Genomic DNA, 14,204 nt, shown 5'->3' with positions numbered 1-14,204 from the left:
TTACATAGGGATTGAATACAACAGTCACCATGCGCACTTTCCTCCAACGTAGTAATGTCTCAAACAGTCTACGCTTTGATCGTTCCCTTTAAGACCAGTAGTAGTTTCCGATGCACATCTGGAGGCATTCTGTAATCTGTGGAATATCAGAGTCTTGATGAAACACAGAAATTGCATCGGGATTGAATACAACATTTACCATGCGCACTTTCCTCCATAAAAGTAATGTCTCAAACAGTCTGCGCTTTGATCGTTCCCTGGAAGACCAGTAGGAGTTTCGGAAGCACATCTGGAGGCATTCCGTAATCTGTGGACTATCAGAGTGTTCATGAAACACAGAAATTGCATCGGGATTGAATACAACAGCCACCATGCGCACTTTCCTCCACTGGAGTAATGTCTCAAACAGTCTACGATTTAATCGTTCCCTGGAAGACCAGTATTAGTTTCCGATGAACATCTGGAGGCATTCTGTAATCTGTGGACTATCAGAGTGTTTATGAAACACAGAAATTGCATCGGGATTGAATACAACAGTCACGATGCGCCCTTTCCTCCACGGGGGTGATGTCTCAAACAGTCTACGCTTTGAATTTTCCCTGGAAGACCAGTAGTAGTTTCCGATGCACATCTGGTGGCATTCTGTAATCTGTAGACTAACAGAGTGTTGATGAGACACAGAAATTTCATCGGGATTGAATACAACAGTCATCATGCGCACTCTCCTCCATGGGAGTAATGTCTCTAACAGTCTACGGTTTGATCGTTCCCTGGAAGACCAGTAATAGTTTCCGATGCACATCTGGAGGCTTTCTGTAATCTGTGGACTATCAGAGTGTTGATGAAACACAGTAATTGCATCGGGATTGAATACAACAGTCACCATGCGCACTTTCCTCCACGGGAGTAATGTCTCAAACAGTCTACGCTTTGATCGTTCTCTGGAAGACCAGTAGTAGTTTCCGACGCATATTTGGTGGCATTCTGTAATCTGTGGTCTATCAGGGTGTTGATGAAACACAGAAATTGCATCGGGATTGAATACAACAGTTATCATGCGCACTTTCCTCCATAAAAGTAATGTGTCAAAATGTCTACGATTTGATCGTTTCCTGGAAGAACAGTAGTAGTTTCGAAAGCACATCTGGAGGCATTCTGTTATCTGTGGACAATCAGAGTGTTGATGAAACCCAGAAATTGCAACGGGATTGAATACAACATTCACCGTGATACTTTCCTCCATAAAAGTAATGTCTCAAACAGTCTACGCTTTGATCATTCCCTGGAAGACCTGTAGGAGTTTCGGAAGCACATCTGGAGGCATTCTGTAATCTGTGGACTATGAGAGTGTTGATGAAACACAGAAATTTCATCGGGATTGAATACAACAGTCACCATGCGCACCTTCCTCCATGGGAGTAATGTCTCAAACAGTGTACGCTTTGATCGACCCCTGGAAGACCAGTAGTAGTTTCTGATGCACATCTGGAGGCATTCTGTAATCGGTGGACTGTCAGACTGTTGATGAAACACAGACATTGCGTCGGGATTGAATACAACAGTCACCATGGGCACTTTCCTCCATGGGAGTAATGTCTTAAACCGTCTAAGCTTTGATCGTTCCCTGGAAGGCCAGTAGTAGTTTCCGATGCACATCTGGAGGCATTCTGTAATCTGTGTAGCATCAGAGTGTTGATGAAAGACAGAAATTGCATCAGGATTGAATACAAGAGTCACCATGCGCACTTTCCTCCATGGGAGTAATGTCTTAAACCGTCTAAGATTTGATAGTATCCAGGAAGACCAGTAGTAGTTTCCGGTGCACATCTGGTGGCATTCTGTAATCTGTAGACTATCAGAGTGCTAATGAAACACAGACATTGCATCGGGAATGAATACAACAGTCACCATGCGCACTCTCCTCCATGGGAGTAATGTCTCTAACAGTCTACGCTCTGATCGTTCCCTGGAAGACCAGTAGTAGTTTCCGATGCACATCTCGAGGCATTCTGTAATCTGTGGACTATCAATCTGTTGATGAAACACAGAAAGTACATCGGGATTGAATACAACAGTCACCATGCGCACTTTCCTCCAACTGAGTAATGTCTCAAACAGTCTACGCTTTGATCGTTCCCTTTAAGACCAGTAGTAGTTTCCGATGCACATCTGGAGGCATTCTGTAATCTGTGGAATATCAGAGTCTTGATGAAACACAGAGATTGCATCGGGATTGAATACAACAGTCACCATGCGCACTTTCCTCCATAAAAGTAATGTCTCAAACAGTCTGCGCTTTGATCGTTCCCTGGAAGACCAGTAGGAGTTTCGGAAGCACATCTGGTGGCATTCTGTAATCTGTGGACTATCAGAGTGTTGATGAAACACAGAAATTGCATCGGGATTGAATACAACAGTTATCATGCGCACATTTTCACCACGGGAGTAATGTCTCAAACAGTCTACGATTTGATCGTTCCCTGGAAGACCAGTATTAGTTTCCGATGAATATCTGGAGGCATTCTGTAATCTGTGGAGTATCAGAGTGTTTATGAAACACATAAATTGCATCGGGATTGAATACAACAGTCACGATGCGCACTTTCCTCCACGGGAGTGATGTCTCAAACAGTCTACGCTTTGAATTTTCCCTGGAAGACCAGTAGTAGTTTCCGATGCACATGTGGTGGCATTCTGTAATCTGTAGACTATCAGAGTGTTGATGAGACACAGAAATTTCATCGTGATTGAATACAACAGTCACCATGCGCACTCTCCTCCATGGGAGTAATGTCTCTAACAGTCTACGGTTTGATCGTTCCCTGGAAGACCAGTAATAGTTCCGATGCACATCTGGAGGCTTTCTGTAATCTGTGGACTATCAGAGTGTTGATGAAACACAGTAATTGCATCGGGATTTAATACAACTGTCACCATGCGCACTTTCCTCCACGGGAGTAATGTCTCAAACAGTCTACGCTTTGATCGTTCTCTGGAAGACCAGTAGTAGTTTCCGACGCATATTTGGTGGCATTCTGTAATCTGTGGTCTATCAGGGTGTTGATGAAACACAGAAATTGCATCGGGATTGAATACTACAGTTATCATGCACACTTCCCTCCATAAAAGTAATGTCTCAAAATGTCTACGATTTGATCGTTTCCTGGAAGAACAGTAGTAGTTTCGAAAGCACATCTGGAGGCATTCTGTTATCTGTGGACAATCAGAGTGTTGATGAAACCCAGAAATTGCAACGGGATTGAATACAACATTCACCGTGATACTTTCCTCCATAAAAGTACTGTCTCAAACAGTCTACGCTTTGATCATTCCTTGGCAGACCTGTAGGAGTTTCGGAAGCACATCTGGAGGCATTCTGTAATCTGTGGACTATCAGAGTGTTGATGAAACACAGAAATTTCATCGGGATTGAATACAACAGTCACCATGCGCACCTTCCTCCATGGGAGTAATGTCTCAAACAGTCTACGCTTTGATCGACCCCTGGAAGACCAGTAGTAGTTTCTGATGCACATCTGGAGGCATTCTGTAATCGGTGGACTGTCAGACTGTTGATGAAACACAGACATTGCGTCGGGATTGAATACAACAGTCACCATGCGCACTTTCCTCCATAAAAGTAATGTCTCAAACAGTCTGCGCTTTGATCGTTCCCTGGAAGACCAGTAGGAGATTCGGAAGCACATCTGGTGGCATTCTGTAATCTGTGGACTATCAGAGTGTTGATGAAAAACAGAAATTGCATCGGGATTGAATACAACAGTTATCATGCGCACATTTTCACCACGGGAGTAATGTCTCAAACAGTCTACGATTTGATCGTTCCCTGGAAGACCAGTATTAGTTTCCGATGAACATCTGGAGGCATTCTGTAATCTGTGGACTATCAGAGTGTTTATGAAACACAGAAATTGCATCGGGATTGAATACAACAGTCATTATGCGCACTTTCCTCCATGGGAGTGATGTCTCAAACAGTCTACGCTTTGAATTTTCCCTGGAAGACCAGTAGTAGTTTCCGATGCACATCTGGTGGCATTCTGTAATCTGTAGACTATCAGAGTATTGATGAGACACAGAAATTTCATCGGGATTGAATACAACAGTCACCATGCGCACTCTCCTCCATGGGAGTAATGTCTCTAACAGTCTACGGTTTGATCGTTCCCTGGAAGACCAGTAATAGTTTCCGATGCACATCTGGAGGCTTTCTGTAAACTGTGGACTATCAGAGTGTTGATGAAACACAGTAATTGCATCGGGATTTAATACAACAGTCACCATGCGCACTTTCCTCCACGGGAGTAATGTCTCAAACAGTCTACGCTTTGATCGTTCTCTGGAAGACCAGTAGTAGTTTCCGACGCAGATCTGGTGGCATTCTGTAATCTGTGGTCTATCAGGGTGTTGATGAAACACAGAAATTGCATCGGGATTGAATACAACAGTTATCATGCGCACTTTCCTCCATAAAAGTAATGTCTCAAAATGTCTACGATTTGATCGTTTCCTGGAAGAACAGTAGTAGTTTCGAAAGCACATCTGGAGGCATTCTGTTATCTGTGGACAATCAGAGTGTTGATGAAACCCAGAAATTGCAACGGGATTGAATACAACATTCACCGTGATACTTTCCTCCATAAAAGTAATGTCTCAAACAGTCTACGCTTTGATCATTCCCTGGAAGACCACTAGTAGTTTCCGATGCACAACTGGAGGCATTCTGTAATCTGTGGAGTATCTGAGTGTTGACGTAACACAGAAATTGCATCGGGATTGAAAACAACAGTCACCATGCGCACTTCCCTTCACGGGAGTGATGTCTCAAATTGTCTACGCTTTGATCGTTCCCTGGAAGACCAGTAGTAATTTCCGATGCCCATCTGGTGGCATTCTGTAATCTGTGGAGTATCAGAGTGTTGATGAAACACAGTAATTGCATCGGGATTGAATACAACAGTCACCACGCGCACTTTCCTCCATTGCAGTAATGTCTCTAACAGTCTACGCCTTGATCGATCCCTGAAAGACCAGTAGTAGTTTGCAATTCACATCTGGAGGCATTCTGTAATCTGTGGACTATTTGAGTGTTGATGAAACACAGATATTGCAACGGGATTGAATACAACAGTTACTTTGCGCACTTTCCGCCATGGGGGAAATGTCTGTAACAGTGTACGCTTTGATCGTTCCCTTGAAGACCAGTAGTAGTTTCCGATGCACATCTGGAGGCATTCTGTAATCTGTGGACTATCAGAGTGTTGATGAAACACAGATAATGCATCGGGATTCAATACAACTGTTACCATGCGCACTTTCCTACATGGGAGCAGTGTCTCAAACAGTCTACCCTTTGATCGTTCAGTGGAAGACCAGTAGTTGTTTCCGATACACATCTGGAGGCATACTGTAATCTGTTGACTATCAGAGTGTTGATGAAACACAGAAATTGCATCGGGATTGAATACAACAGTCACCATGCGCATTTTCCTCCATAGGAGCAATGTCTCAAACAGTCTACGATTTGATCGTTCCCTGGAAGACCAGTAGTAGTTTCCGATGAACATCTGGAGGCATTCTGTAATCTGTGGACTATCAGAGTGTTTATGAAACACAGAAATTGCATCGGGATTGAATACAACAGTCACGATGCGCACTTTCCTCCACGGGGGTGATGTCTCAAACAGTCTACGCTTTTAATTTTCCCTGGAAGACCAGTAGTAGTTTCCGATGCACATCTGGTGGCATTCTGTAATCTGTAGACTAACAGAGTGTTGATGAGACACAGAAATTTCATCGGGATTGAATACAACAGTCATCATGCGCACTCTCCTCCATGGGAGTAATGTCTCTAACAGTCTACGGTTTGATCGTTCCCTGGAAGACCAGTAATAGTTTCCGATGCACATCTGGAGGCTTTCTGTAATCTGTGGACTATCAGAGTGTTGATGAAACACAGTAATTGCATCGGGATTGAATACAACAGTCACCATGCGCACTTTCCTCCACGGGAGTAATGTCTCAAACAGTTTACGCTTTGATCGTTCTCTGGAAGACCAGTAGTAGTTTCCGACGCATATTTGGTGGCATTCTGTAATCTGTGGTCTATCAGGGTGTTGATGAAACACAGAAATTGCATCGGGATTGAATACAACAGTTATCATGCGCACTTTCCTCCATAAAAGTAATGTGTCAAAATGTCTACGATTTGATCGTTTCCTGGAAGAACAGTAGTAGTTTCGAAAGCACATCTGGAGGCATTCTGTTATCTGTGGACAATCAGAGTGTTGATGAAACCCAGAAATTGCAACGGGATTGAATACAACATTCACCGTGATACTTTCCTCCATAAAAGTAATGTCTCAAACAGTCTACGCTTTGATCATTCCCTGGAAGACCTGTAGGAGTTTCGGAAGCACATCTGGAGGCATTCTGTAATCTGTGGACTATCAGAGTGTTGATGAAACACAGAAATTTCATCGAGATTGAATACAACAGTCACCATGCGCACCTTCCTCCATAGGAGTAATGTCTCAAACAGTCTACGCTTTGATCGACCCCTGGAAGACCAGTAGTAGTTTCTGATGCACATCTGGAGGCATTCTGTAATCGGTGGACTGTCAGACTTGATGAAACACAGACATTGCGTCGGGATTGAATACAACAGTCACCATGGGCACTTTCCTCCATGGGAGTAATGTCTTAAACCGTCTAAGCTTTGATCGTTCCCTGGAAGGCCAGTAGTAGTTTCCGATGCACATCTGGAGGCATTCTGTAATCTGTGTAGCATCAGAGTGTTGATGAAAGACAGAAATTGCATCAGGATTGAATACAAGAGTCACCATGCGCACTTTCCTCCATGGGAGTAATGTCCTAAACCGTCTAAGATTTTATAGTATCCAGGAAGACCAGTAGTAGTTTCCGGTGCACATCTGGTGGCATTCTGTAATCTGTAGACTATCAGAGTGCTAATGAAACACAGACATTGCATCGGGAATGAATACAACAGTCACCATGCGCACTCTCCTCCATGGGATTAATGTCTCTAACAGTCTACGCTCTGATCGTTCCCTGGAAGACCAGTAGTAGTTTCCGATGCACATCTCGAGGCATTCTGTAATCTGTGGACTATCAGTCTGTTGATGAAACACAGAAAGTACATCGGGATTGAATACAACAGTCACCATGCGCACTTTCCTCCAACTGAGTAATGTCTCAAACAGTCTACGCTTTGATCGTTCCCTTTAAGACCAGTAGTAGTTTCCGATGCACATCTGGAGGCATTCTGTAATCTGTGGACTATCAGAGTGTTGATGAAACACAGAAATTGCATCGGGATTGAATACAACAGTTATCATGCGCACATTTTCACCACGGGAGTAATGTCTCAAACAGTCTACGATTTGATCGTTCCCTGGAAGACCAGTATTAGTTTCCGATGAACATCTGGAGGAATTCTGTAATCTGTGGAGTATCAGAGTGTTTATGAAACACAGAAATTGCATCGGGATTGAATACAACAGTCACGATGCGCACTTTCCTCCACGGGAGTGATGTCTCAAACAGTCTACGCTTTGAATTTTCCCTGGAAGACCAGTAGTAGTTTCCGATGCACATCTGGTGGCATTCTGTAATCTGTAGACTATCAGAGTATTGATGAGACACAGAAATTTCATCGGGATTGAATACAACAGTCACCATGCGCACTCTCCTCCATGGGAGTAATGTCTCTAACAGTCTACGGTTTGATCGTTCCCTGGAAGACCAGTAATAGTTTCCGATGCACATCTGGAGGCTTTCTGTAATCTGTGGACTATCAGAGTGTTGATGAAACACAGTAATTGCATCGGGATTTAATACAACAGTCACCATGCGCACTTTCCTCCACGGGAGTAATGTCTCAAACAGTCTACGCTTTTGATCGTTCTCTGGAAGACCAGTAGTAGTTTCCGACGCAGATCTGGTGGCATTCTGTAATCTGTGGTCTATCAGGGTGTTGATGAAACACAGAAATTGCATCGGGATTGAATACAACAGTTATCATGCGCACTTTCCTCCATAAAAGTAATGTCTCAAAATGTCTACGATTTGATCGTTTCCTGGAAGAACAGTAGTAGTTTCGAAAGCACATCTGGAGGCGTTCTGTTATCTGTGGACAATCAGAGTGTTGATGAAACCCAGAAATTGCAACGGGATTGAATACAACATTCACCGTGATACTTTCCTCCATAAAAGTAATGTCTCAAACAGTCTACGCTTTGATCATTCCCTGGAAGACCACTAGTAGTTTCCGATGCACAACAGGAGGCATTCTGTAATCTGTGGAGTATCTGAGTGTTGACGTAACACAGAAATTGCATCGGGATTGAAAACAACAGTCACCATGCGCACTTCCCTTCACGGGAGTGATGTCTCAAATTGTCTACGCTTTGATCGTTCCCTGGAAGACCAGTAGTAATTTCCGATGCCCATCTGGTGGCATTCTGTAATCTGTGGAGTATCAGAGTGTTGATGAAACACAGTAATTGCATCGGGATTGAATACAACAGTCACCACGCGCACTTTCCTCCATTGCAGTAATGTCTCTAACAGTCTACGCCTTGATCGATCCCTGAAAGACCAGTAGTAGTTTGCAATTCACATCTGGAGGCATTCTGTAATCTGTGGACTATTTGAGTGTTGATGAAACACAGATATTGCAACGGGATTGAATACAACAGTTACTTTGCGCACTTTCCGCCATGGGGGAAATGTCTGTAACAGTGTACGCTTTGATCGTTCCCTTGAAGACCAGTAGTAGTTTCCGATGCACATCTGGAGGCATTCTGTAATCTGTGGACTATCAGAGTGTTGATGAAACACAGATAATGCATCGGGATTCAATACAACTGTTACCATGCGCACTTTCCTACATGGGAGCAGTGTCTCAAACAGTCTACCCTTTGATCGTTCAGTGGAAGACCAGTAGTTGTTTCCGATACACATCTGGAGGCATACTGTAATCTGTTGACTATCAGAGTGTTGATGAAACACAGAAATTGCATCGGGATTGAATACAACAGTCACCATGCGCATTTTCCTCCATAGGAGCAATGTCTCAAACAGTCTACGATTTGATCGTTCCCTGGAAGACCAGTAGTAGTTTCCGATGAACATCTGGAGGCATTCTGTAATCTGTGGACTATCAGAGTGTTTATGAAACACAGAAATTGCATCGGGATTGAATACAACAGTCACGATGCGCACTTTCCTCCGCGGGGGTGATGTCTCAAACAGTCTACGCTTTTAATTTTCCCTGGAAGACCAGTAGTAGTTTCCGATGCACATCTGGTGGCATTCTGTAATCTGTAGACTAACAGAGTGTTGATGAGACACAGAAATTTCATCGGGATTGAATACAACAGTCATCATGCGCACTCTCCTCCATGGGAGTAATGTCTCTAACAGTCTACGGTTTGATCGTTCCCTGGAAGACCAGTAATAGTTTCCGATGCACATCTGGAGGCTTTCTGTAATCTGTGGACTATCAGAGTGTTGATGAAACACAGTAATTGCATCGGGATTGAATACAACAGTCACCATGCGCACTTTCCTCCACGGGAGTAATGTCTCAAACAGTTTACGCTTTGATCGTTCTCTGGAAGACCAGTAGTAGTTTCCGACGCATATTTGGTGGCATTCTGTAATCTGTGGTCTATCAGGGTGTTGATGAAACACAGAAATTGCATCGGGATTGAATACAACAGTTATCATGCGCACTTTCCTCCATAAAAGTAATGTGTCAAAATGTCTACGATTTGATCGTTTCCTGGAAGAACAGTAGTAGTTTCGAAAGCACATCTGGAGGCATTCTGTTATCTGTGGACAATCAGAGTGTTGATGAAACCCAGAAATTGCAACGGGATTGAATACAACATTCACCGTGATACTTTCCTCCATAAAAGTAATGTCTCAAACAGTCTACGCTTTGATCATTCCCTGGAAGACCTGTAGGAGTTTCGGAAGCACATCTGGAGGCATTCTGTAATCTGTGGACTATCAGAGTGTTGATGAAACACAGAAATTTCATCGAGATTGAATACAACAGTCACCATGCGCACCTTCCTCCATAGGAGTAATGTCTCAAACAGTCTACGCTTTGATCGACCCCTGGAAGACCAGTAGTAGTTTCTGATGCACATCTGGAGGCATTCTGTAATCGGTGGACTGTCAGACTGTTGATGAAACATAGACATTGCGTCGGGATTGAATACAACAGTCACCATGGGCACTTTCCTCCATGGGAGTAATGTCTTAAACCGTCTAAGCTTTGATCGTTCCCTGGAAGGCCAGTAGTAGTTTCCGATGCACATCTGGAGGCATTCTGTAATCTGTGTAGCATCAGAGTGTTGATGAAAGACAGAAATTGCATCAGGATTGAATACAAGAGTCACCATGCGCACTTTCCTCCATGGGAGTAATGTCCTAAACCGTCTTAGATTTTATAGTATCCAGGAAGACCAGTAGTAGTTTCCGGTGCACATCTGGTGGCATTCTGTAATCTGTAGACTATCAGAGTGCTAATGAAACACAGACATTGCATCGGGAATGAATACAACAGTCACCATGCGCACTCTCCTCCATGGGATTAATGTCTCTAACAGTCTACGCTCTGATCGTTCCCTGGAAGACCAGTAGTAGTTTCCGATGCACATCTCGAGGCATTCTGTAATCTGTGGACTATCAGTCTGTTGATGAAACACAGAAAGTACATCGGGATTGAATACAACAGTCACCATGCGCACTTTCCTCCAACTGAGTAATGTCTCAAACAGTCTACGCTTTGATCGTTCCCTTTAAGACCAGTAGTAGTTTCCGATGCACATCTGGAGGCATTCTGTAATCTGTGGACTATCAGAGTGTTGATGAAACACAGAAATTGCATCGGGATTGAATACAACAGTTATCATGCGCACATTTTCACCACGGGAGTAATGTCTCAAACAGTCTACGATTTGATCGTTCCCTGGAAGACCAGTATTAGTTTCCGATGAACATCTGGAGGAATTCTGTAATCTGTGGAGTATCAGAGTGTTTATGAAACACAGAAATTGCATCGGGATTGAATACAACAGTCACGATGCGCACTTTCCTCCACGGGAGTGATGTCTCAAACAGTCTACGCTTTGAATTTTCCCTGGAAGACCAGTAGTAGTTTCCGATGCACATCTGGTGGCATTCTGTAATCTGTAGACTATCAGAGTATTGATGAGACACAGAAATTTCATCGGGATTGAATACAACAGTCACCATGCGCACTCTCCTCCATGGGAGTAATGTCTCTAACAGTCTACGGTTTGATCGTTCCCTGGAAGACCAGTAATAGTTTCCGATGCACATCTGGAGGCTTTCTGTAATCTGTGGACTATCAGAGTGTTGATGAAACACAGTAATTGCATCGGGATTTAATACAACAGTCACCATGCGCACTTTCCTCCACGGGAGTAATGTCTCAAACAGTCTACGCTTTTGATCGTTCTCTGGAAGACCAGTAGTAGTTTCCGACGCAGATCTGGTGGCATTCTGTAATCTGTGGTCTATCAGGGTGTTGATGAAACACAGAAATTGCATCGGGATTGAATACAACAGTTATCATGCGCACTTTCCTCCATAAAAGTAATGTCTCAAAATGTCTACGATTTGATCGTTTCCTGGAAGAACAGTAGTAGTTTCGAAAGCACATCTGGAGGCGTTCTGTTATCTGTGGACAATCAGAGTGTTGATGAAACCCAGAAATTGCAACGGGATTGAATACAACATTCACCGTGATACTTTCCTCCATAAAAGTAATGTCTCAAACAGTCTACGCTTTGATCATTCCCTGGAAGACCACTAGTAGTTTCCGATGCACAACAGGAGGCATTCTGTAATCTGTGGAGTATCTGAGTGTTGACGTAACACAGAAATTGCATCGGGATTGAAAACAACAGTCACCATGCGCACTTCCCTTCACGGGAGTGATGTCTCAAATTGTCTACGCTTTGATCGTTCCCTGGAAGACCAGTAGTAATTTCCGATGCACATCTGGTGGCATTCTGTAATCTGTGGAATATCAGAGTGTTGATGAAACACAGAAATTGCATCGGGATTGAATACAAGAGTCACCATGCGCACTTTCCTCCATTGCAGTAATGTCTCTAACAGTCTACGCCTTGATCATTCCCTGAAAGACCAGTAGTAGTTTGCAATTCACATCTGGAGGCATTCTGTAATCTGTGGACTATTTGAGTGTTGATGAAACACAGATATTGCATCGGGATTGAATACAACAGTTACTTTGCGCACTTTCCGCCATGGGAGAAATGTCTGTAACAGTGTACGCTTTGATCGTTCCCTTGAAGACCAGTAGTAGTTTCCGATGCACATCTGGAGGCATTCTGTAATCTGTGGACTATCAGAGTGTTGATGAAACACAGATAATGCATCGGGATTCAATACAACTGTTACCATGCGCACTTTCCTACATGGGAGCAGTGTCTCAAACAGTCTACCCTTTGATCGTTCAGTGGAAGACCAGTAGTTGTTTCCGACACACATCTGGAGGCATTCTGTAATCTGTTGACTATCAGAGTGTTGATGAAACACAGAAATTGCATCGGGATTGAATACAACAGTCACCATGCGCACTTTCCTCCATGGGAGCAATGTCTCAAACAGTCTACGATTTGATCGTTCCCTGGAAGACCAGTAGTAGTTTCCGATGCACATCTTCAGGAATTCTGTAATCTGTGTAGCATCAGAGTGTTGATGAAAGACCGAAATTGCATCGGGATTGAATACAACAGTGACCATGAGCACTTTCCTTTATAAAAGTAAAGTCTAAAACAGTCTACGCTTTGATCGTTCCCTGGAAGACCAGTAGTAGTTTCCGAAGCACATCTGGAGACATTCTGTAATCTGTGGATTATCAGAGTGTTTATGAAACACAGAAATTGCATCGCGATTGAATACAACAGTCACCATGCGCACTTACCTCCATGGGGTAATGTCTCAAACAGTCTACGATTTGACCGTTCCCTGGAAGACCACTAGTAGTTTCCGATGCACAACTGGAGGCATTCTGTAATCTGTGGAGTATCAGAGTGTTGATGAAAGACAGAAATTGCATCGGGATTGAATACAACAGTCACCATGCGCACTTCCCTCCATAAAAGTAAAGTCTCAAACTGTCTACGATTTGATCGTTCCCTGGAAGAGCAGTAGTAGTTTCCGATGCACATCTGGTGGCATTCTGTATTCTGTGGACCATCAGAGTGTTGATGAAACACATAAATTGCATCGGGATTTAATACAACAGTCACTATGCGCGCTTTCCTCCATGGGAGTAATGTCTGTAACAGTGTACGCTTTGATCGTTCCCTGGAAGACCAGTAGTAGTTTCCGATGCATATCTGGAGGCTTTCCGTAATCTGTGGACTATCAGAGCGTTGATGAAACACAGAAATTGCACCGGGATTCAATACAAAAGTCACCATGCGCACATTCCTCCATGGGAGTAATGTCTCAAACAGTCTACGCTTTGATCGTTCCCAGGAAGACCAGTAGCAATTTCCGATGCACATCTGGAGGCATTCTGTAACCTGTGGACTATCAGAGTGTTGATGAAACACTGAAATTCCATCGGGATTGAATACAACAGTCACCATGCGCACTTTCCTCCATGGGTGTAATGTCTCAAACAGTCTACGGTTTGATCGTTCCCTGGGAGACCAGTAGTAGTTTCCGATGCACATCTGGAGGCATTCTGTAATCTGTGGACTATCAGAGTGTTGATGAAACACAGAAAAAGCGTCGGGATTGAATACAACAGTCACCATGCGCACTTTAGCCCATGGGAGTAATGTCTCAAACTGTCTACGCTTTGATCGTTCCCTGGAAGACCAGTAGTAGTTTCCGATGCACATCTGGAGGCATTCTGTAATCTGTGGACCATCAGAGTGTTGATGAAACACAGAAATTGCATCGGGATTGAAAACAACACTCACCATCCGCACTTTCCTCCATGGGAGTAATGCCTGATACAGTCTACGCTTTGATAGTTCCCTGGAAGACCAGTAGTAGTTTCCGATGCACATCTGGAGGCATTCTGTAATCTGTGGACCTTCAAAGTGTGGATTGAAACACAGAAATTGCCTCGGGATTGA

The sequence above is a fragment of the Schistocerca gregaria genome, unplaced genomic scaffold, assembly GCF_023897955.1.
Source record: "Schistocerca gregaria isolate iqSchGreg1 unplaced genomic scaffold, iqSchGreg1.2 ptg000285l, whole genome shotgun sequence".
Lineage (NCBI taxonomy): Eukaryota > Metazoa > Arthropoda > Insecta > Orthoptera > Acrididae > Schistocerca > Schistocerca gregaria.
The sequence above is the reverse complement of the archived record's forward strand: the minus strand, read 5'-3'. Positions refer to the sequence as shown.